The 20,959-nt window shown below is 41.6% G+C and overlaps 1 long non-coding RNA gene across 1 annotated transcript in view; it reads left to right on the plus strand.

The window, feature by feature from the left end:
- Positions 1-20,959, plus strand: part of LOC143819047 (uncharacterized) — a 242,747-nt gene that overhangs the window by 21,919 nt on the left and 199,869 nt on the right. The window contains exon 2 of the long non-coding RNA XR_013224739.1: positions 8,601-8,668. This is a non-coding gene — a long non-coding RNA (uncharacterized LOC143819047). The remainder of the gene's footprint in view (positions 1-8,600; positions 8,669-20,959) is intronic.

The following is a 20,959-nucleotide window of genomic DNA, read 5'->3' on the forward strand; positions in this document are numbered from 1 at the left end:
CAAGTATACAAACTCAGCCTGCTTAGATTTGAGACTAAATTGGTATCTACAGGACTAGAGTGACTCTTCCAGAAACATACTTTTGTGAATATTGTTTCAAGACTTTAAGCAAAGTTATGCTGTGCGGCTCCAGGATACTTTCAATTCTCAACTGAGGCATGGCTTTGTTGGATTATCCTAGCCAGGTTCTTTAGCTCTTTAGATACAGTGTAAGGATAAATGCTGAGATATCTTCAGAGGCTCTGCTTCAAGTGCCTTCTCATTCTGAAGTTGGTAAGACTGCTAGCCAGTGGCTGGGAACCAGTACAAGTTCAGGGGAATTAGGCATGGATGGGAAAATTCAGAAGTGGGAAAGCCAGGGCCATTTCGCACGGCTTCAAAATAGCACAATGGTTGCTAATTGGAAACGCTACTAATTTGCCATAACCCATGACGTCGTAGACAATCTGCAACAATCCTGAAACCGACCCGCAAAAAGCGCTTCGTTGTAGCGCTTTCAGGGGAATCCAGAAAAGTGGATTCACCCTCCGGATAGCGATACACTCCTGCAACCAATCTGCAACAGTAGCGCTAAAGACCTGTGCGTTACCATTGTTGCTGGTTCTTCAAAGTCCCTCCCCCTGGCTCTCTCCTCCAAACTTCCGGCGAAGCGATCGCCATTTTTTTTTCTCCGAGCGAGCGGGGATAAACGCACCAGCGAGCCTCTTTCTATTTAGAGGCTTCCCTGGCTTCAGTCCTTCACCTTTAGTCACTAAGCACAAACCACATAAAAGCCCGTTTGCTGAAATAAAGTCCCTTTATTTTTTACACATAAATTCAGCCGAAAATCGGGCCCGTGAGAGGGGGGGGGATTTTTTTTTTATCACTCGAGGCAGCGTGCCAACGATCATACAATCAAACGACAGCTCACATTAGGCAGCTGGATGGGTCTCTCCGTAGCAACGAATCTACCTTTTTTTTTAAAAAAACCTTTCTTAAAGGGAAAGGGGCTGTTTGGGAGCATGCTAACGGCTGCCCATTGGCTGCTTGACGGCCAGGGGCGGGACGAGCTTGGCAATAGCGCTTCCTTTCTAGCGATTTCTGCCGAGACCGGAAGCCTGTGGGAAACGCTAAAAAACGCAACTGATTCCACTACAAAGGCAGGTATGCATAACGACGAATTCCACTATTTTAAATGGCGATTTTTCATTCCGCAAACAATTTGCAACAAAGATCCCCGTGCGAAAAGGCCCCCAAAATTTACATCATGCCTCCACTTTCATTTCCTTTAGTTTAGCTGAGCAAACCCCTTTCTTCTTCTTTGTTTTTCTATCTGTCTCACCAAATGGCTTAGATATATGCTGACCCAGCCTGGGATGCTGAATCATAGAATTATAGAATCATAGAGTTGGAAGGGGCCATACAGGCCATCTAGTCCAACCCCCTGCTCAACGCAGGATTAGCCCTAAGCATCCTAAAGCATCCAAGAAAAGTGTGTATCCAACCTTTGCTTGAAGACTTCCAGTGAGGGGGCGCTCACCACCTCCTTAGGCAGCCTATTCCACTGATGAACTACTCTGACTGTGAAAAACTTTTTCCTGATATCTAGCCTATATCGTTGTACTTAAAGTTTAAACCCATTACTGCGTGTCCTCTCCTCTGCAGCCAGCAGAAACAGCATCCTGCCCTCCTCCAAGTGACAACCTTTCAAATACTTAAAGAGGGCTATCATGTCCCCTCTCAACCTCCTTTTCTCCAGGCTGAACATTCCCAAGTCCCTCAACCTATCTTCATAGGGCTTGGTCCCTTGGCCCCAGATCATCTTCGTCGCTATCCTCTGTACCCTTTCAATTTTATCGATGTCCTTCTTGAAGTGAGGCCTCCAGAACTGCACACAGTACTCCAGGTGTGGTCTGACCAGTGCCGTATACAATGGGACTATGACATCTTGTGATTTTGATGTGATGCCTCTGTTTATACAGCCCAAAATGGCATTTGCCTTTTTTACCGCTGCATCACACTGCCTGCTCATGTTTAGTTTACAATCCACAAGTACCCCAAGGTCTCGTTCACACACAGTGCTACCTAGAAGCGTATCCCCCATCCAGTAGGCATGCTTTTCATTTTTTTGACCCAGATGCAGAACTTTACACTTATCTTTATTAAATTGCATCTTGTTCTCATTTGCCCATTTTTCCATTGTGTTCAGATCTTGTTGAACTCTGTCTCTATCTTCCGGAGTATTTGCCAGTCCTCCCAATTTTTTTTTTGGGGGGGGGGGTACCATACAATCCTTTGTGTATGTCAGATTATGGCACAAGAGAGGCTGATAGTAGTTCAAAACCAACACATTTCACTTCTTCTGGAGGAATAGTAAGGTAGGAATCAGGTTTGGAACTTGGCTAAGGAACAGACAACTAAATGAGTTAAATTTGTTTAATTATAAACAATAGGTATTTGGTAACAACAAAGTTGTTTAGTTATACAGACAGATCTTTAAAACTGCAGTTAGAGTTCTCCCAGCAGTCACTGCTTAAATGAACAGACATAAGCTTCTAAGCTTCTTTGTTACAAAATTATCTGTGAAGGTAGGGAGGCACACGCAAGCTCCAGTTTTCCTTCTTAAACTCTTGATTGGGATCACCCCCTTACTAGGAAGAACTACTTGTCCAACTTTCCTCATTCAGGATCCTCTCTCAATCTTTCATTCTTCTTTACTGTACTTAAATTTTCTAACTGCCACCCTCAACAGTTACTCAAGGTTCTCAGACCATTTGCTATCCCTTACAGCTGGTGTTTGTCAAGGTCCTGAAAAATCTAACTGAAACAATAAGAAGTAGGGGAAGGGGATAAAGGTAGGTTGGCTGGTGGATGGAATCATGAAAGGGAAAGGCTATTGGGGCTGCCATGAAAGCAGAAGAGGTAATAATAGAGAAGGGGGATAAAGGAGAAAATGAAATGTCCCCTGCAGGTCCCCGTGGGTCATCTTTTTGTCATCATAGAAGAGGAATCTGTACATTGTTCAGAGTTTATTGCACTTGGTTTCAGGAAAGTTGACTAAAAGATTCCAAGGCATGGCACCAACTTCTGTTTCTGTTCATCTTAGTATGACCTGCTGAGGGATATGTGTATGCATCATTGAACATGCAAAGCAAATGCATTTTTTTTCTTTGACAGTTTAATCAGCATGTTTATAAATGGAATATGGGCACAGCTGGTGTGGGTGAGTATGTTCCTGATCATGCATGGGGAAGAAGGGGTTTGCTAATAACTACTTTTGATAGCAACCCTTCATGGAAAGACACATCAATTCCCTGTTCAGCTTTATGCATCGAAAGCAATGTTGATGAATGTCCTAGGAACATATGGAAATAAAAAAAAACTCTTTGGAGTCAGTGTAGTTATCTTATACATAGGCATGCTATTGAACATCTCATCCCTGCTGTTTATCTTGAAAAAAATCTCAATTTCTGTTTCACTTCTCCCTAGCATGAATTAAATCCACACGTCTATATTTTTGTATCATGTCATATTTCATCTCACTGGTATGGTTTGTATCTTGTTTATTGGAAAATATAACTGGAACTGAACATTTGGCACATCTTTGAACAGTGTCTAAACAGTTCAAACCCATTGTATTGCAGATTTAATAGAACTGTATATACATATTACTTTGCCACAGCTACTTTCCCACACCACTGCTGCATCTTTCACCAGCTTTTGATTAGCAGGTGGGCATGTGAGCAAGCAAGACATGACTTTAGTTGGCAGTAACAAGGCCACAACTTTATTGTTACATAGTCTCCAACTGGAGGGTTCACCTGACATGAGAATTAGAGCCCCTGTAAGCTGTCTGGCTGCTCATTCTTGTTTTTGAGAGTGCCCTGGAATCTGTTTCCATCCTAGCTTGGAGGACCGGTCCTTGACTCCAGGGTCCATCTCCCTGGGAAGTGGCTTGGCAGGTGGCTGATGGGTGCCCACCTCATTTGGTCACACAGCTGTCTGGCTCAGAGCCCTGGCCTATCCAGCTGGGTAGGCCATGCTCACACAAGCCAGTCTCTTATTGAGACCCCCTTCCTCAGGGCTCCAGTACCCCTGAAACCATGGGTTCTTTTCTTGTGCCCCCTTAAACCACTGTGATGGAAATGTTAACAACAACAATAGGGCGGGAAGTTGGGAAGCTGTCCCGGTGGTGACTGGCAACAGAAAGGCTGGGCCCTTACACGTGACAGCTTAAATAGGCACCACAAAGCCTGCCCCTGCCACCTCAAACACGTGCACCCACCCAGCACACATTGCTACACTGGCAAGCATTGTCACGCCTTGCCAGCCAGACTCTCAAATCATCAATTGGTGGCTGTGGTCATTCATGGTTTTGCTTTAATTGTTAAAAGAAAAACAAAGTTTTAGGTGTTTCTGTGCACCTTGTGGTATCATCATATCCATATCCATCAACGGATGTTGAACATTCTCTATTCTTGAAAAGCAGGCCACTCTAATAACCTTCAACTAGGGAGTTCATGTCTTCTCCATGATAGAGAGGAATTAGTTTGTGAACTATACAAAGGCCAAAAGTAGACACAATCTACAACATAGAAATTACCAACACAATGTGATTGCCTTGGTCAGATGGACTGTTAGCACACATGGAATTCTAAATGAACACTGAGCATCAATATCACTGTGGCTTGGCAAGGAAGTTGACTCCATGAGGCGTATGAGTGAGCTAAATTTAATTGGTGATCATATTTGCACCAGAGCTCTCAGCATTCTTTTAAAAAATAAAACAAAAATGATACCAAGACACATACAGGAATCCTTGGACATAGACATACCAAATAGTTGTCTACTTTGTATTTTAATTTTAATATTTTTAAATTGCTTTTGAAAAGTATGTGAGACATGCTAAAGTATGTGAGACAAAGCAATACAATTAATTTAGGACAAGCCATTGTTCTGCTGACCCATTAATGGATGTTTGCTGGCATTATTTTCCATTCAGCATATTTCTACTATGCAGGCCCTGGTTTCCACTAGCCTTTGATATCAGCTTCTGTCCTCTAATCTCTAATGCTAAAGGAATGTAAATAACTCCTAGAAATCCTATTTTGTTTATTATCCCCCAGTAAATACTAATATGGATACAGAGCTGAATTGGTGACTTCCTTACAAGACACTCAATGAATAAATACCATGATGATGGTGATATAATAAAGTTAACCATAAAGGGTAAAGAAAGTAGACTGTGTACTGCAGAACAGAAAGACTGAATGGTTAATACAGAAGCTCATAAAACCTGAAGTAAAATTTAAGCCCTAAACCTTAGGACATATAAAAGAAAAGATAAAAGAAGAGAAGAATTCTACAATAAAAATATAGTACAATAGAAATATATAGTGTTCAGAAATAATTAAAATATCTGAAAATAAATTATGAAGAGAATAAAACCACACAATGTAGAAATGTTCATGAGAAACTTTCCAAAGTATGAATGTGACTTTGTATTTAAAGTCTTTGGTGATTTGATTCCTTCCACTGAACACCTTTTTACTACAGGACTTATACAGAACTTGGAACATGGAAGAATTTTGTAAGATTTCTGCTGAACACTCAACATGAAAAGTACATAACAGGTGCAAAAGCCATGAAACAATTAAAATGTATTTACTATAACACATTTATACACACACACACACACACACACACACACACACATATATATATATATATATCAGTTCAGAAGAATTTGGAGTGTGTGAAACTAGGCAAAACCTAAAAGAAACAAAAATTATAGGTTGTTGAACTCTTCTATAATAATATGAAAAAAGAAATGAACAACCTCAGAAGAATTCTAGGGAACTTCAGAAGTCAGAAATTCAATGGCTCCTGATTCTTTGTAGCCAAACAGCTAAACTAGAGACTGATTCTGTTTGCAGACCGATAAAAGCTGATGAAAACTGTAAGGACACACCAGGACTGATAATTCAGCCTTGCAAATGAAATTCTACCTGGTACTGAGAAATGTACCAGGTCTTGAAATGTGATAAAATGGCTAGTCTGACAGCTTTGGCCAGGGTGAATCTGGAATAATGAAAGTGATAGAATGGTGCAAAGAAACAGTGTGGCTAAGTGGTAGGTGATAATAATGTGAAATCAGGCAAGGCTCACATAGTTTTTATAAGGCTTTCATTTACTCCATTTTAAAGCTATAAGAAGAAACTTTCTGTTATATATGTCAGCTGCCATTTGTGCTGTAACATCCCTTCTGTAAACAGATGGTTATGTCCACCAGAATTCCTAAGGTTAAAAAATATATATATCTCAGAAAAGAATGTTAAGGAAATAATTTTAAGCAAATTAATGAATAAAAACACCTACTATTTTTTTAAAAAGGAAAGTTTCCTATCTCTGCCTAGCAAAGTTGTGTGCTGCATTTTGCTGGATGTATGAAGTGAGCAAATGATAATAACTGAGGTAAATTTGTAATCACACTAACTCCAGATATTTCTTTTCACAGCTGGGAAAGGGTCTGCCATTAATTATTTACATGGATAGTTTTATTTCTTCGATGCTTTTGTGAAATACAGCTGAACTCAAAAGGACAGATTAGCTGTTTTAGCAAAGAATGATCAAATGACATAATATGGCATAGTTTCAACCTATGACACAATTTACTAATTTGCCACTAATTTACTTTTTCATATATCTGCACTTGCAAGATTCTTGTTCCATTTTGTTTGAGGAAGTGTGCCTGCACACAGAAGCTCACACCTTGAATAAATCTTTGTTGGTCTTAAAGGTGGTATTGAACTCAATTTTTGTTGTGTTACTTCAGATCAACACGACTACCCACTTGAATCTATCTAGATAATTTGTTGCCCACTTGTGTTTCTGTTATCCAACATGGTCGTTAAAACTTTGACGAGAGGAACTTTCTTTTCAGATTCTGCTTTAACGCACAAGCATTGGCTTCTAAGTTGCATTGATACTTCAGGTTTAGAAAGCACACACCAAGTTCCCAAAATCCTTCTTCTTACATAGCCCAGGGATCATTACTCTTTTAAGAACTATCTACTTTTCATTGGTCATAGATTACTTCTCTTAACTAAAAGCAATTTCCCTTTTCAGCTTGAATGGGGATACTCATTGATCCACTCACTCCTTCTGTCTCTTTTCCACTCCACTGTCAGTGCTATATTGTCTGTTTTTCAACTGTCCCAACTATAATTTCCTGACTGGCATTCTCCACAGATTTCCATATGAACAGCCCATTACTCAAAGGTTCTTAGAATCTCCTAGGCATTAACCCTTGATAGTCTGTCACAGTGGCATTCTCTGAAAAAACACTGGATCACCCAACCCCTGCTGGCTTTCTACCTCCCTAGGTGGTTAGTGACTGAAAGGTATCTATAATGATGCAGGGGACCCAGGCCTGATGCCCAGGCTAAGAGCCACAAGCCAAGAGGCATTTGATTTGCATCTCTACCTAGGAAGAGCCTTATAGTTCAGAGACTCATAGCCCCTGCCTCTTAGTAGCAAAAGCATAGTGTGGAACCTGCAATCCTCCCCAGACAAATGAACCTTCTTCAATGAGCAACGGACTAGACAAAACACCACTCTTCAGAAAGCTGCAAGTATTCAACCTCTGCCCTCTCACAAAGCAACCTCACTTAATGTTCTATAGTAATTTATCAGTTTAAGAAAGGGGAGATCCCATTCACCCTCCCAGCAGCTCTCTCCTGGATTCTGACTCTCAGAACAACTGGATCAGTCCCGATGCAATGAAAGAAAAGGATGGTGTTCATGGTAAAACAAACCCATTGTGAATTATCATGAACTTTCTAGATTGGGGGAGTACAGATTTAAATAGGCATATACATAGTTGGTCACCAAATGTCAAACACCTTTCCCTCACTTTCATATGTGGCTGTCATATTGAGAAAATATGCAGCATAAGAAAGAAAATATCAACTATCTTAAACAACTTTCATCTAGCAACTTCCTTTGCCTAATGCATATTTGAACTGCCTAAGATGCAATTTCCTATATGAATAATTTGGTTACAGCTGGCTTTTTTTGACTAAGCACGTTTCCTTCACAGCTTAAATGATGTGTGCCCTTATGAAATATGGGAAACCATGCCGCATGTTGCAATCAGATTAATGGAAGTATGTTATTGAATTTCTTGCCACTTAAAAAAAAGTTTTTGTTTTACAGTAAATGGGAGGGGGACAATAAAAACACAGATGGTAAAATTCATCTGTCAAAAACCATCCCATCTTCCATTGTACTAGCAACACAATCTGTATTCATGGTCTTCAGTACATTTTGAAGTTTAAATATTACAGTTTAAACAGCAACCTTGTGAATGTGTCAATTGTGAAAATAAATGTTTTTTTGATGCATTTCTTGAGAAATATTCCTGGAAACCTAATTTACAATAGCCAGAACTGGAATTTCCAGAAAATATCTATCACCAAGCTGAACAGATCTATGGCAAAGCAGGAAAAACTCTGTTGCTATTCTCTGTTCTTACCTTTCCAAACCTCCAGGGTGGCTTTTCCCCCTATTATTATTACTATTACATTTCTTGACTGCTTCTCTCTCTCATTGGGCTTTAGGTGGTTGTGTGATTTCTGGAAACATCTAGCATTACAAACTAGAGGAAGATCCAAAGCAACAAATTCTGGTAAATAACTTTATGAGCCTTCTTTTATATTTAAGTTTATCGAGTAAGGAGGCTCCATGTTCTTGTTTTTTCTATGGATGCTGGCAATGGAGTCTCTTTTCTAGCATGTTTTAAGTGTTGTAAGTCCTTCTTACCCAAATTGGGGCAAATCCTCTGTTCTTGGTTGGTATTTATTAATTACTGTTTTTATTACTGTTGCCATATTAATACCGAAGAGCTTCTTGTGGGGCAGAGTGCTAAGGCAGCAGACATGCAGTCTGAAATCTTTGCCCATGAGGCTGGGAGTTCGATCCCAGCAGCCAGCTCAAGGTTGACTCAGCCTTCCATCCTTCCGAGGTCGGTAAAATGAGCACCCAGCTTCCTGGGGGGTAAACGGTAATGACTGGGGAAGGCACTGGCAAACCACCCTGTATTGAGTCTGCCATGAAAACGCTAGAGGGCATCACCCCAAGGGTCAGACATGACTCGGTGCTCGCACAGGGGATACCTTTACCTTTACCTTTATATTAATACCAATCCTGAGTCATGTCTTACTTGGTACAGTGTCAGCCTGCAAGTCAGCCCTAAAAATAGGGCTGTTCTACACAGTGCAGTGCAGCAAAGCCATCTGGGGCATTGTTTGTCCCTTCTGGGATGCTGTAGTCATAGCTGTGGGTGGGGAGGAACGAGGCCAGGACAGCCTGACTTTTCCCTTCCCCATGGTCCAGGCCCTGTCAATGCCTAGGGCAAAAAGAGATCACTCAGTGTTCCCTTACCCCGAGGCAAATGAAGGTCTGTGTTGGACCAGGCCTGCGATGGTCCCAAGCCACCCACAATGTCATCTGGAATTGGGAATTTGCCCCACTACCAAATTAGCAGTGGGGCAGGGTAGATTCCCAATGCAGAAAAGGTAAGAGAGACTTTTTCCCAGGCAAATACAACTTCTGAATTAAAATCAGCCGCATACTCTAATATGGTGGTTAGATGACAAGGGAGTGTATTGTGGACATTTCAGTTTATTTGCTATTACTTTATGTTTGATTTAAATTTACCAAATAGCTAATCTTTTGATGGAGGCATCTCCTATCTACCAATTTTTGCCAATTAGGGGAAACTAATTTTCCATTCGACCTGCTTTACTTTAAAAAAAAAATCTTTTCAAGTTTTTATCTGTGCATGTGAGCTTTGAGGAACTAGTTGCATGATTCTTTGTTATCCTGGGTATGAATTCTGACCTTAAGTTTTAAAATCATAGAACCAATTGTCATTTCTTACCTAAGGCTTGGATTTCTTTACGGCCAACCCCTTCGTATGTCACTACAATAACATAGAATCTCAAGTTTATGAGATTCCTTCATCCTCATGCATCACACAACCAGGTGCAGCCCTGGCATGGGAAGGGAACTAACCCTACTATCAACCACGTGACTGCATTACCACAGCAGTGTAGAAGGAACCAGTTCTCTCTCACAAAAGTTGTTTCCTTCTGAGAGAAATTCATCAAATGGGAAGAGTACTTAAAAAAAAGGAACTAGAGTCAATTAGAAGTCAGCATGGTTTTCTAAATAGACTTCAACAAAAATGTAGCAAAAAGAAAAATGAAGCGTCAAACACTCAGCTATTAATCATTCATTCTTTCTCTTTGATCACTGAATGCACTCCTTTCTCTTGATGTTTCCCGTATATCCCAACATATTATTATAGCAAGCATTCTTTCCTTCTGTTTATCATGCTATACTGTTATATATTCCAAAATTATTTACACTCCTTCACCGTAGCACTACACTGCCAGCATTTATACACATATCAACTTTTCTCCTACAATTTAAAGTTAAGTTCAGAATGAACAACTGGCTCAAGGCTAGAGCAGTATGGGGATCTGGGTCTCCCAGATCCTAGTTGGAAATGCTAACCATTATATCATACTGGATTTCATGGAATGGCTGTTCTTCCCCATGTATTTTTTTTTAATTCAGATTTTCTGCAAAAGTGGAACTTTTTTCAGGTTTGTAGAATAATCTGTCTTGTTTGACCATAGCCCTAGGCATTGGCTATAAGTATCCACTTATGGGACAATGCTGAAAATTATAAGTATTGCTGAAATTATTAAGGCCATACCTTTTTATTTTGGTAGGGCCTGTGTGGCTTTAACAGCACTGTGACTCTATGGGAGAATGGCACTTGTGAAACTTCTGTGCATCATGCAGTAGAACAAAACACCACCAGGGAAAGAACAAATTCTTGATAGTACACAGCCACAACTTAATGCGGCCACCTTTGGCACAGCGGAGAGCAGGCGAGAAGAAGGGACGTGTCCCATCCCTGGTGGGCGTGCTGCGCATCAGAGCACGCTCGCCAGTGAGGGTGGGTCCTCAGTGCACCTATTTAACCACCATGGGCTGAGGGCTCGGCCTCTTTGCTGGACGCCTCTGAACAGCTTCCCACCTACCCTATGTTAAGAAAATTGAGTTACCAGTTGGCAGTTTGTTATATTGTTCGTCACACCTGTGGGGTTTTGCATGAGAGGGAGTGCATTTGAAGGGAGGCGGTGTGTGACTGTACTCCTCTGGGTATGGGGCCTCCCTAGGAGGAGGCCCAAAGTGGGCAAAATCCAAGCCAGTGGGGTAGGCGTGTGTGCCCCTTTGGCCAAGCTGTCTGGGAGTCAGCCAGAGTGGTTCACATCCTTTGCCCCCCCCCTTATGAGGCAGCTTCCCAGATTAGGCCAATTCCTGGGGCATGTGGTCTGCTTTAGCAGTGGGGAAATGATACAGGCTCCTTTCGCATCAGGAATTGGTTCGCATAGCAGTCAGTAGACTGCCTAGATGGGGGAGTTTCTCACACTGTGCCAACCCTAACATGTTAATAGAGGTTGTGACCATGCTTAAAGCCAATCCTTTGTCATGCCTTTCTTTGAGCCAAAAATTGCACTCCTGGTAGTCAATAACTCCAGCTGAAGAAATCATTTATGCAGCTCGAAGCATCATCTAGTTATTCATAAAATAAAATATACCACATATCCTAAAGTGTGATTATCCAGTCCACTTGATTATTCAGCCATAAGATAATGTCATCCCTGTAGTTTCATATCAAAGCAGCTACATAGAATATGGTATGGAGTAAAATAAATGTCTCTGAAAGTTCTATTAAGTAGGGAAGAGATAAGAACTCTATATTTTTCTCAGGTTAAAATCTGCCTAGCTGACTTGACCTTCAGCACTGAACTCAACGGACGCACATAGGTGACATATACAACTCCACCTGAAAAGGTCAGCGAAGCTGCTGGCACACTTTTCCTGCTGAGATACCTGTGGGAGGCAGCTGAATATATTCATTTTGTCAAGAGTCAAATGCATTTATAGCATGAGGGACTTCATGGTCAGAATGGGGGTGTTTTGAAATCTGTAATGTGTCACTTCTCAAGGCTGCAAGAGAGGTGGCATGTGAGTTTCTTATGGGAACTTAGCAGAAATCACAGAGAAACTTGCTCTGTGGCTTGAGCCAGAACCTTGAGAAGCTTTTTACAGGTTTGCAACTGTGAAGGATTTCAGAACACATTACTGCCAATCTAGTACATTTTCCCCAACGCTATTTTTAAATAAGAGAGACCTGAAAGTTAAACCTTTTCAAATATTATTTAGATTGTGTATGTCACATCTGATCAACATTTTCAAGGAAGCATCATTATGGCATTTGATAGAAATAGGAAGAAGAGGGTTTTTCTTTCCATGATCTGAAACAGTTCCAATAAGGACCCATCCCCAATTCATAATGATGTCCCTTGAATATAAAATATAAGAATGCATAGTTTGCATTTCACCTGTCTAATGATAACTCTCCACTTTCATTTTGTGATATCTACATATTTTTATTAATTGAAAGAACAGGTGAAAGGACTATTTGTCAGAATGCAATCAGTATATAATTTGGAAAAGGCCTACCTTGTAAGGTCATGTGTTATAAGGTTTAAAGTGTCCTGGTTGTGTGTTCAACAGAGACACAAGTGGTTGCAGGAAAAAGAACTACAGCCAGTTTCAAAGGCATGCCTGGGCATATCCTCAGTGACTCACCTGGGTTCTTAGTTTCAGGGAGGCAGTGCCTACTGCTCCTTGACAGGAAGAAGGGCTTTGTCTTTCCCTGTTACTCTGCATTTTGTCTGCTGAAGGAATAACCTCCATTTCTCCTGTGGCTCAACGTGTTATAGCCAGGTTTTTGTCTTGAAACTTGTTCAAGCTCCTGTGTAGCCCTGATTGACAGGCAGGCTAAGCAGAGAATGATGTATTTGAATATATGTTCTTATCTGTAAAGCTTTTTCTATGTTTTACACATATGTTCCTGTGCCTCATTGAAGCTATACGTTATGGATTCAAGGTAAAGCTTTCACTGCAATCTCTCTAGGGTGTAAACTACACGGAGCTTTTATTCCAACCCCAGATTGATTCAGTCCCTGTCCTCTACACAGAATGCGATTTCCGTTTGGATTTGGGGCAATTTAAATTTTCCTTCTGCAGCAAGAAGGATTGATCCGGAGTGACCCTACCTTTATTGTGCGATATCTTAGAGTGCTGTTAATCCTCAATATCCAGATTGGGAAAGAAAGCTCTGTGGTAGAGAACCTCTGGTAGAGAACCAGTCTACACCTGGTCTTGTGACATGCTTGCCCTAAAGGAGAAGCCCCTAATTTCTCTCAACTTCTGTCAGTCCTGGATTTTTCCTCCCTCCTCTGCCTTTTTCGATCCTCTCCCCCTCCCCTCCAAGAAAAGAAAGAGGCTCCCTGCCTGGCTCCTCTCCCCCCTCCCTTCAAGAAAAGAAAGAAAGAGGCTTGGCTCCCCCCCCCCCCACCTTCTGAACCTCCCTAACCACTTGCAGAAGACTTTCCTGTTTCAATGGGGGGGGGAGAGGAAGACCCGAGTTCAAAAGCGATCTGAATTCAACAGGATTGACAATGGAATAAACAAAGTAAGTGCAGACTCTCCCTAGGTGTGCAATGAGAGTGGAACCTTTCAACACTGGGGAGGGGTGCACTACTGAGCTAAAAGAAGATTAATGGAAGAGAGGTCCATCAGTGCTTAGTAGCTTGATGGCTTGATGGCTAAACACAAGAGCCAAAGACCCTAAAACTGAAGCCTATAGAATCATAGAATCATAGAGTTGGAAGGGGCCATACAGGCCATCTAGTCCAACTCCCTGCTCAATGCAGGATCAGCCCAAAGCATCCTAAAGCATCCAAGAAAAGTGTGTATCCAACCTTTGCTTGAAGACTGCCAGTGAGGGGGAGTTCACCACCTCCTTAGGCAGCCTATTCCAGTGCTGAACTACTCTGACTGTTAATATATTTTTTCCTGTTATCTAGCCTATAGCATTGTACTTGTAGTTTAAACCCATTGCTGCGTGTCCTTTCCTTTGCAGCCAATGGAAACAGCATTTGTCCTCAAGCATCCAAATTGTGCTGAGACGTCAATGTGTTATAAGGAACAAGAACTATTCAAAGAAATAATACAAGTAGCTGGACTAGAGGGCTTGTGGCTACCTGTCCACAAAAATTCCATATAGAGGTCCAGTTGGTAGCAAATAATCCAGCAGTAAACCCAAAGGAAAAAAATAGCAGGCACAGCGATGAGTGTTAATCAGGACCTTCTGCAGTAATAGATAGCCAGCAGTTCCCCCCAATAAGTTCCCCCCTCCCTCCAGTTACAGGGCCAGATAATTTAGTTCAGAAAGAAAGACTTGGAAAATTGGGAGTGTCGAGGTGAGATAAGAGGTGAGTCATCTAATGAGTACTGGTCCTGCATTTTGTATTTGTCTTTTCTGTCACATTGTGTTGCTCTATGTAGGATATAAACTCTTGCACAAACCCAATATGCCCGATCCCACTGAAAGAATTATTTGTGAAAGATGGAGATAGAAAGGCTATGAAATGATTCAAGTTGAGAGGAACATAGTCAGTTATTATTTATGCTTAGATATTTTATACTTAGAAAGAGTGGGTGTAATATGTGTATGATCATATGTGGAGAGGTTATTGTGACCAAGACTGTCCACCCATAATCATGGGTGACTAGAGAAATTTGTTTCTGGGTCACTGCATTTATAGAGAAGTTAATACTATGCTGTTTACTAACTGCATGGATGAATTTAGCAATGTGAACCAGTCCTTAATGACATAATTTAAATTTCAGTAAAGTTGTTCAGTTGTAATTAAAAGTTTTCTGTCTCTGTAGTTCGGCAACTATGATTACTCAATTATTTAAACAAATGAACTTCTGAAACAATATCTGAACCCTTGAACACATGAGAAAGTTCACAGGCAAGTAAAAATATTTATTGCTGAAGAAAATTCCCTAATGACCAGTTTTGTAGGATCATCTTTACTAAGTCAAAAGCAAAAGTTCTCCAGAAATCTGTTGAATTTGACTGGAAATTGGTGCTGAATGTCAGCAAGAGCCAGCTTGGTGTAGTGGTTAGGAGTGCAGACTTCTAATCTGGTGATCTGGGTTTGATTCCACGCATCCCCACATGTAACCAGCACTCACCACAGCACTGATAAAGCTGTTGGAGTATACTAAGGGTCATTCCGCACAAGGACCAATGTTGCCAATTGCTTTCACAAAACGGAAACGCTATTTTAAATAGTGGAATCTCGGCGTTCAGCATACCTTCATTTTTAGTGGAATCCAGTAGTATTTCATTCGTTCCCCACAGGTTTCTGGTCTCGCAGGAATCGCTAGAAAGGAAGCGATTTTTTTCTGTGCTTGTTTCTGCCCCTGGCTGTCAATCAAACAGAATAGCCAATGGATGGTTGTTATCATGCTCCCGAAAAGCCCCTTTCCCTTTAAGCAGTTTTTTTTAACACACACACGTTGCAACGAATATGCGTTGATTCATTGCAACGGAAAGACCCATCTAGCTGGCGTGTGAGCTGGCGATTCATTGTTACCATGCTCCCCAGAGTGGAAAAAAAAATCCCCCCCACACACGGGCGCGATCTTTGGCCGAAATTAAAGGGAACTGGCGAACAGGGGGCTGTGTTGTGCTTGGGGTCTTAGGGAGCTTTAAAGCACTTCTGTGGAGGGACTGTAGCCGGAGAAGCCTCACTGGGTGAATGAAGTCTCGCTGGTTCGTTGCTTTCCCCGCTCCGAGGAAAAAAAATGGCAATCGCTTTGCCGGAAGTTCGGAGGAGAGAGCCAGGGGGAGGGACTTTGTTGCAACTGCTACATTGAGAATGCACATGTCTTTTTTCACAAGTGTTGCAAGTTGTTGGCAAGAGTGTAGCGATTTTCTGAGGGTGAATCCACTTTTTCCGGTTCCCCGAAAATCACTACAATGGAGCAATTTTGGCGCTAGTGTTGCAGGAGTGTTGCTCACAATGTCATGCAGAAAGCAGTTTTAGTGGCAAAAACAAAATGTAAGACTAGTGCTATATTAAAGTCGTGCGGAATGGTCCTAATTATTCCCTGTAATCAAACTATGCAATTCCATCATATCCAAGGCCTAAAAACTTCATCCTTTTGTCAAGGATTACTTGATTGCTGCTTGTAGGAGTTACTGACCAGACTGGGTACATTCTTATAGTTAGTTACAAAATCTAAACCTCTTAACAGGGAAAGAAGAAGAGCATTTAAACAGACATATAGGTATACTTCTATTCCCCTAACTACATGCAGTATCAGAAGGGGTGTTTAAAAAATACTAATTTACATGTAGTTCTGGTGAGTTTTATATTATGCAGAACAGAATAAATGCTCTTGATTTCAAATCAATTTATATTCATTTGCAGTCTTCATCAATGACTGGTCCTACACCTTTTGCTATCAAGTTTGTGGATTAATTTGCATTATGTATCTGTGTCATACAGATTTTAGATACTTTTAAATCTGTTATTTGTACATACTTTGTATATCATTTATATGAGCAATGGATATGCAATGGATATACAAGATAACATGTATATTTTCCAGGGGAGAAATGGTGCCAAAAACAAGCAGAAAATTATATAGAAGAGGGTCTGATTCACACAAGAAGGAAATCAAAGCAGAGATCTGGGGGATGTGAAAGATGTAAAATTCAAAATTATTCCTAATTTTATTTGCAATACTATCATAAATATTTAGCCATTTTCTAAGATTGTCGAATTATTCTACACAAAATAGATGAGAAAAAATTAGCATTTTTCTTGCATTTCTGTTTGTAATTAGATTTAATTTCCACTATCTGTCACAGTACATTAACAAAAATCAGAAATAAATAGGCACTGAGCATTTAAAATGCCATCTGCATTCTCCCAAAGTTTGGATTTCTTCTATCTAAACTATTGATTTCAGTCCAACAAAGCAAACAATAAGAAATCAGATTCCATTCACAACCAAATTGTTGATCCGAGACAGATTCTTCTTCAGTTCATTTTAGTGGCAAAAAGCCCTTTGAGATCAGTAGAGCAGAATCATTCTACACTTTTAGAGCTCCTATTCTGCATAAAAATAGGTTATATTAATCAGCAGAAGTGTTGGAATAACAGAATCATAGATTCATAAAGTTGGAAGGAACCTCCACGGTCATCTAGTCCAATCCCCTGCAGGATGCAGGAAATCCACAACTACCTGCCCACACACAGTGACTCCATTTCCATGTCCAGATGATGCCCTCTCAAACAGCAGACTCCCTGGCGAGTCTGGCTTGGAGGAAATTTGCCTCCAGACCCCTAAATAGCAATTGACATTTTCCTGGGTATGCAAGAAAGGACCACAAGAACCATGCATGGACTAAATCCCTTCTACCCAGTAACTCACAATCTGTTTACATTCACAGAATCAGCATTTCTTTGAGGTGGCTATCGAGCCTCTGCTTAAAAACTTCCAAGAAAGGAGAACCCATTACTTCCCAAGGAAGCCTGTTCCACTGACGAACCACTCTGTCAGGAACTTGTTCCGGAAGTTTAGCTGACAATTCTTTTTACATTAATTTGATCCCATTGGTTCTGGTCCTACCTTCTGGGTAACAGAAAATAACTCTGCTCCATCCTTTATGTGACAAGTACTTGAAGATGGCTGTCATATTACCTCACTGTCATCTTCTCTCCAGGCTAAACAAGCCAAGCTCTCTCAGCCTTTCTTCATACGTCTTGGTCTCCAACCCTCTCACCATTTCCATTGCCCTTCTCTGGCTGTGCTTCAGTTTACTATATCCTTCTTCAGTTGTGGTGCCTAAAACTGAGCACAGTATTCCAAGTGAGGTCTAACCAAAGCAGAGTAAACTGGTAGAATCACTCCATGTGACATGGACACAATACTTCTTTTGATGCATCCCAAAATCCAATTTGTCTTTTTAGCTCCCCAGTCACATTACTGACTCATGTTCAGTGTATGGTATACCAAGACCTCCAAATCCTTTTCACACATACTACTGCCAAAGCAGGTCTCCCCCATCTGTTCCCTCTTAATAAAACAGTAAGGGATGTTGAGGTGGGCTGTGTCCGTGATCAAAATTCCTGGATTGGCCCCTTGGCCCCGGACTGACAAGTGGAGGGGCCAATCGATAGGGCTCGAAGCACCTTCCGATTGGGCCCTCACCAGGACAGACCAGAGTTCCAGGGCAATCTGGAGACATGGCTGCCAGTCTGCTCCTGACCACTGCAGGGAGAGGAAGTCAGCAGTGCTGCCAAGGGGAATGAGAACAGAGGCTTGGACAGGCTGCCCCAGCCCTTTTCACCCCATGGCTGTCCTAACAGTCATGTCCAACTGCAAATTGCCTCAGAACACTGAGCTGGCAGGAGGCTGATGAGTGCACTCCCTCCCCCTCCCTTGAGGCCTGCTGTGAAGGAGCCTCTGACTGGCCCTGACTGAGGGGAGGGAGGCCTTTCCAAGAGCAACGCAGGGGAGCCTGAGGGCATTCATTTTGAGGGGGGGAATTTTCCCCTTCTGCCAAACAGTTGGCTGAAAGGGAGGCCACAGAAAAGCCCCTTCTCACTTAAAATACTGCCCTGGCCGGGGGTTAGACACAGCCAAGCCATGTGTCTTTTTTCTTTGCAACTCTCTGCAGATTTGAGGCCACTGCACAGCGTTATTCTGCGCACGAAACTGGTACTTTTGTCTCTTGTTTCATCTTCACAACAATCCTGTGCAGTAGCCTCAAGTCTTTCAATTCAACAACAACTTGTGTGGGAGGCCTTAAATGTTTTTTCTCAACCACAACCCTGTCCAAAGTAACCCTTTCTGCCTGGGAAGCTGATCTTTATACTCTGCAGGTGAGCTGTAATTCCAGGAGCATTCCAGGCCCCACCTGAAGGTTGGCTACCCCTGGGTTGGAAATATTCCTGGAGGTTTGGAGATGGGACTTCAAAATCATAGAATGCCTCAGAGTCCAGCCTTCAAAGAAGCCATTTTTGCCTGCAGTTGGGAGGGAGTGGTGCAGGTGTGTCCCTCCTGGGCTATGGGCTATGGCCAGCCCTTACCAGCAACTGTTTGTATTCTGGGGCACATACAGCCAGATCAGCATCAGTCCTGTGAGTCTGGAAAGTGCAGGAAGATCTAAATAAATATTTACAGCCTGAAACTGTAAATAGTGAACAAGTAAATGGCTGGAGACACTGATGACTTTTTCCAACCTACCTCACCTCCCTCATTGGAAGTCTGCTTTGGGGAGAGGAAGGGAAGACAATTGGAAAATGCTTTGAGACACGTAGCCTGCTGGGTCACTGTGGCCCATTCCCAGTTCTCTCAGACCTCTCACAGCCCCACATAACTCACAGGTTGACTATAGTGGGGAGACGAATGGAAAAGGTGTTTGTAAACCGCTTTGAGACTCCTTTGGGTAGTAAACAACACGGTACAAAAATCCAGTTCTTCTTCTAAGGAGCAACCATGAAAGAAGCATGTGGGCACATAACATTTTATCAACAGTGAAAAAATGGAAAAGAAAGAACAGGGTGGACACCTGAGTACTGTGACTACCCCATGTGTATTAGGGCAGAGGGGCATTTTGGTGTCTGTGGCCTAATTCACACAAGAAGGGAAATGACGCAGAACTGGGGGGAATTGGTTGCCATGGACTCTTCCCCTAAGAAGAGTCTCCAGTCTGATTTTCCCTTCACATATCTGAGGACATGGCTCTGGAAAGCTCTTCTGTAACCACTATGCCACAATTCCCAAAGGTCAGTCTTCTCCCACACTCAACGAACATTCCACACCACAGGTTCTTGACACCCATATCTCCACACCCATGCCCTCATTTGCCACCACACCACCACAACCTCCCACACAACACACACATTCAACCCCATGCCATTACAAAGTGGACAACTCCTCCCCTTCCTCTTCCCACTGCCAAGCTATAGCGCCCGTTGTATTCTTGGATACAAAGGCCCTTGCCCCTAGTTCTATAATCATGCATTTGATTTTTCCTGCCTAAATGCAGAACTTTATGTTTATTAATAATGAAATTCATTTTAGTCATTTTAGCCTAGTTTTCCAGCTTGTCAAGATCATCCTGTATCCTGATTCTATATTCTGGTGTGTAAAAAGCATGTTTTTTTATCACTCAGCACTCCTTAGACATCTCTACCCGTTACTAATGCATCTTAGTCTTGTTCTGAAATCCATCCATCAGTCAAAGAAAATAGGTAGCTTGAAAAACCTGTATAGATTATGTAAAATTTAATTTTAACAATTCACAGTTTGGCATCCCAGAGGAGAAAGCAGAAGTTGTCATTTTGTTTGCAATAGCAGTGGGAGTCCTATTAGGTGAGAAGTACTGACCTTGTTGCATACCACTCACGGATACTTTTGCTTTAAAAACTAATGAGCTTTTCTGAGGCTTAAGATAAGAGGCCGCAAATGAGTATATATTAAGTTCTTTCCTGTCTGACCAAATAATTAATTGAAGAGGCAGGCGCTCAGATTTTGTATTTGTCTGTTATTTTGATCAAGACAGGTACCTAAGGTTCAGATAGTCATTATTAAAGGGCGGAGGTGGAGAAAACTTTTGCGATTGGCTGTTTGACTGGTAAGCTTTGAATTGTTCATTCTTCTGGATGATGAGTTTTGTGAACTGTTAATTGGTTCAGTTTCATTAATTTTTTTCATGACTTTTGAAGAAGAACCAGTGTTAATGCAGAAAACAAACACCCCTGAGGACAGAATGAGAAGATGAGAAGGAAGGCCATTTCTGATGAGATGAAAATAACAATCCACTTGCATGGGGTGAACAATTCAAGGTAGCTTTCTATGGTAGTTGAGAATGGTACAACCAAAAGATTGGTAGGGGATTTAATTGAGAAACTTACCTCATACCGCCCTTCCTGCATAAGTGAAGCAGGTTGTA

Source organism: Paroedura picta, chromosome 10 (assembly GCF_049243985.1).
Source record: "Paroedura picta isolate Pp20150507F chromosome 10, Ppicta_v3.0, whole genome shotgun sequence".
Classification (NCBI taxonomy): Eukaryota; Metazoa; Chordata; class Lepidosauria; order Squamata; family Gekkonidae; genus Paroedura; species Paroedura picta.